The sequence below is a fragment of the Protobothrops mucrosquamatus genome, unplaced genomic scaffold (assembly GCF_001527695.2).
Source record: "Protobothrops mucrosquamatus isolate PMUCROS unplaced genomic scaffold, P.Mucros_1.0 scaffold258, whole genome shotgun sequence".
Taxonomy (NCBI): domain Eukaryota; kingdom Metazoa; phylum Chordata; class Lepidosauria; order Squamata; family Viperidae; genus Protobothrops; species Protobothrops mucrosquamatus.
Window position 1 is genome coordinate 591,310 of NW_015386605.1, and position 5,005 is coordinate 596,314.

Consider the following 5,005-nt stretch of genomic DNA (forward strand, 5'->3'; position numbering starts at 1 on the left):
AGGGGTATTCCTGGCGTGTGTCCTTATTTTGATGACGTTCTCATCGCAGGTGACTCTCCACAAATGCTGGCTGAGAGGTTAAGGGCTGTTTTGCTTCGTTTCCGAAGAGCAGGTCTTAAATTAAAACAGGACAAATGTAAGATTGGGGTGCACTCCGCTGACTTCCTGGGATTCAGGATAGATGCTCAGGGTATCCACCTGTCTGATGCTAAGCTCAAAGCTATTCAGAAGGCTCCAAGCCCCAAGTCTAAGGGCGAATTGCAAGCCTTTTTGGGTTTATTGAACTTTTATCATGCTTTTCTACCTCATAAAGCTGCTATTGCAGAACCTTTGCACAGACGTCTTGACAAAAATGCTTGTTGGCGCTGGACCAAAGTCCATGAGGCCAGTTTCAATGAGGTTAAAGCCTTGCTTACATCCAATGCGGTGTTGGCTCATTTCAATGAGCAGTTGCCAGTGTGCCTGGCTTGTGATGCCTCCCCCTATGGTGTGGGTGCTGTACTTAGCCATTTGACGGCTGATGGGACTGAGGTCCCTGTGGCTTATTATTCTAGGACCTTATCTGCTGCTGAGCGGAACTATGCTCAAATTGATAGGGAGGCTTTGGCTCTTGTGGCTGGAATCAAAAAGTTCCATGACTTTATTTATGGCTGCCACTTTACGGTCTTTACTGACCACAAGCCTTTGTTGGGGTTATTCACTACTTCTAAACAAACACCTCACATCCTGTCCCCTCGTATGCTGCATTGGTCCATCTTCCTGTCAGCTTATGACTATTCACTGGTTCACAAGCCTGGCAAGGAAATGGGCCATGCAGATGCATTGAGTAGGCTGCCATTGCCTACTGTGGAGCCTGATCCCGCTCCTGCTGTATACATATTGTCCATTCAGGAGTTGCCTGAGTGTCCCCTCAATGCTAGGAATGTGGCTGCTGAAACTGCCACTGACCACATGCTCAAATGCGTGCTGTCATGGGTGCTGTCTGGTTGGCCTGACAGGTGCCCTGCGGAGGATTTTCAACGTTTTTGGGTCAAGAGGCACAAGTTGTCTACTTTCAATGGCTGCCTCCTCTGGGGATCGAGAGTTGTGATCCCGGCCTCCTTGAGGGCTAGAATCTTGAATTCATTACATGAGGGCCACCCTGGGATCATCAGGATGAAGGCACTTGCGCGTAGCCATCTGTGGTGGCCTGGCATTGATCAGGCCATCGAGGCCCAGGCCATCGAGGCCCTAGGCCCCTGTACACAGGTGGGAGGAAACACACACTCCATGGTCTAGAATACATGTAGATTACGCTGGGCCCTTTCAGGGACAATTCTTCCTGGTTGTTGTTGATAGCCATTCCAAATGGCTGGAGGTCGTGCCTGTGTCTTCTACCACAGCCGCCAAAACTATTCAAGTGTTGAGAAACATTTTTGCTGCACACGGGTTGCCAGATGTCCTGGTGTCAGATAACGGTCCTCAATTTACTTCTATTGAGTTTCAGGGATTCCTACAGGCCAACATGATCCGCCACGCTGCTTCGGCTCCTTTCCATCCTTCCACCAACGGTCTGGCTGAACGGATGGTCCACGTCGCCAAGGACGCCCTCAAGAAGCTGACTTACGGCAATTGGCATCACAGGTTGGCTGACTTTCTTTTAGCCCATCGTACTACTTCGTGCACTGCCACGGGTAAGTGCCCGGCCGAACTCCATTGGGGTTGTCGGCTCGTGACTAAATTGGACAGGCTGCATCCGGAGCATGTAGCTTCACAGGTGTCTCAGCCACACCCACCACGGGTCCTGCGTGAAGGTGATCCTGTCTGGGCCAGAAACTACGGGCCTGGCTGTGGTCTGCAATGTCTCGGGGCCTCTGTCCTACGAGGTGTCCCTGGAAGATGGCTGCGTTCTTCGCCACCACATTGATCAATTACGTGTGAGGCGGGACTCGCCTGGGGTTCCCCCTCAGTCTCCTCTAGGGGGGGAGGAGGAAGGGGGAATGCATTCTGAGAATCAAAATCTGCTGCCAACAACGGTTGTGGGGAATGACACGGGCTCTCAACACCCAAGTTCCACAGGAGATTCAGGTAGCAATACATGGGGACGGGGGCACACTGACACCCCCACACACACTCCAGCCTGGGAGTCCCACCGGAGGTATATTAACTATCCACACCTCACAAATAATACTCCAGACACGGAGAATAACTGGGAGCATACTCACAACTCACAACATGCAAGAGAGCAGGCAAAACGGGGAAAACACGTCCTTTGCTGAAAGGGCTCATAGAAGGATGTCCCCACGTCTAAGGGCTAACAGGGAGGCATCCCTAGACCCTAACACTACAGGAAGGAGCCAGGAAAACCACACTCCGTCAGAAAACACGGAGATGAGTTCAGAGGGGTTGGGAAACTCCATAGGTGGTAGGTCAACCAGGTATAGTGATCAACAAAGTTCTGACTTCTCAAGCCTAAAAGACGGGCAGGAAAGTCACACAGAAGTCACAAGACAACCACAGGGCAATTCACCTAGTGTGGGAAGCAACGGGGAAAACACTACAAGTTCCCCAGGGCCGAGAAGGTCGCTCAGGGTCAAAGGCCCTCCCAAACACCTTGCAGATTACGTAAGGTGAGCATGTTAACTGCAATAACTGAACTAGAGGTTCTGGCTGGTTGACTCTACGTAAACGATGTTGGGGTTATTGGGTCTCTGTATGGTGGAACAGTTCCACATCTTACACACACTGTGTAACTTAACTCATCAGTTAACTATATAACCATCACTATGATGGCGTCCATGTGGGCACCATATTATTTCATCTAGGGGGGAGGGGTGTTGTGTCCTGAGCCTGCAAAAGCAGGCTCGGGACGGTGCAAGAGTCCCGGGCTTTGCAAAAGCTGCCCGGGACCACACTGAGTGGCGCCGGCCTTGTGCGCATGCGCAAGGCGGGAAAAGACCGCCTCGTGATTGGTTGAAGTTGCCCGGGGATCAGAAGGTATAAATAGAGGCCTGCGTGCCTCTGCTCGGGTTGTTCGTAGATTGGAAGCAGAGAATAAAGACTTGTTAGAAATGCTTCGTCTCAAGTGCCATTATTCTCCGGACTTAACAATTTTGTTAGATAGTGCCCAGTGTTCGAGATCCTTCTGTATCTTAAGCCTGTTAATCCAGGCTTAAATTAAATTAAGTTAGTCCATTAACTTGGAGTTAATCCATTAATTTGGAGTTAATCCATTAATTTGGTGTTAATCCATTAACTCCAAGGTCACCTTCAGACCAACAATCAAGTAAGCAATGCCCCAATCAAGAATCTGCCAAAGAGTCAAATAATCCCTAAGACCACCCCCACTGACACAGACAGGCAAGACACCAGAACATAAACTGACAGCAAACCCCCCTACTAGCACTGGTGATGTTACCTAGTTAGGGTCATGAAAGGTTTGCAAGAAAACAAGCCAGCTCAGCGCACCGAGGACCCCTCATTTCAACCCTGAGCTAGAAATATTCCCCTTCATTGGTACAACATTATAAACACATGAACAAAAAAAGCACAGATTAAAATAGAATTAAAACAAGTCAAAACTTGTAAGTAAAAATGAAAATCAAAGTTAAAACTTCAGAAGGTGAAAAGTTTAACAAGGCAGTGGAAATGTGCTCAAACCACCAGCCATCCCAAGAGCTACGTTATATTCTTAGGCATCCATTCCACTTGGCAAAGCCATGCCTTAAATCTCTTCCAGACAACTGGAAGAGAGGGGGCTTATTTTGCCTATATGGGTAATACAGTATGTTCCAAGGGCAGCTGAGAAGGTCTCCTCCAACTCCTGCCTGTTGAAATTATTTAACTGACAGGATCCACAGCAGGCCCTCCCTGCTTGACTGGCACGGACCAATAACTTACCTTATTTGAGGGACATGTTCTCATGACCTTACTCCATCTCATCTCACTCTAGTTCTAGAAACTAGGCAGTCAATTTTAGTTTAGCAGCATGGAACCCATATCAACTAAAGAAATAAATGTATACAGAAAGAAAGAACATCTCCTTTAAGGTTGACAGCTCTAATTGGTAAGGAAGTTTTTCTTTATACCTTAATTGAAGGATAGTTTTGTTTTTTTTATAAGAAATTTTATTTATTTTTTCAATCATAAAAAACAATCATAAGTAAACACAATAACCAATCAATAACCCCCCACCCCACCCAGGACTCCCCAAACCTAATCCCAGAATAATATTCATATAAAAGTAAACAAATACTAATATCTCTAACTCTACAAAATATCTTAATCTACAAGAAAAGATAGTAGAAATAAACCAACTTAAAATATTCTAAAAGCCTAACTTATATTCTACCACTTTATGTTTCTTTTGAATATAAACAATCCATCTTCCCCATATTGATAAAAATTGTTCATTCGAATGGTTCTTCAAATAAGCCGAAATCTTTGCCATTTCAGCAAGATACGAAACTTTCAATCTCCAGTCTCCCATCATTGGCAGAATTGGGCTCTTCCAGTTTTGGGCTATTAACAATCTAGCAGCAGATAAACAATAAAGCATTAAATTCGTTTCTTTTACATCTAAATTCTGCACAATACCTAAAAGAAACAACTGTGGGAGAAAAATAATCCTTTTTTAAAAAATCTGCTGTAGGTTCCACCATAGTTGTATCCAAAAAGCCTTGATAATCTTACAGGTCCACCACATATGAAAAAAAGTTGCATCTGGATGACCACATCTCCAACACTTGGATTCATAATTCGGATAGATACGAGACATAGTTGAAGGATCCAGGTGCCATCTATAAAACATCTTATAAAAATTTTCACGTAAATTTTGAGCTTGTGTAAACTTCACATTTCTCACCCAGATTAACTCCCAAGTGTCCATAGGTATTGTTTCTCCTATATTTTGAGCCCATTTAATCATACAATCTTTAACTAATTCAGTTTCTGAGTCCAATTCTAATAAAACATTATATATCCTCTTAATATGACCTTTAACACCATCTCTTACTTGCTTCAAAAA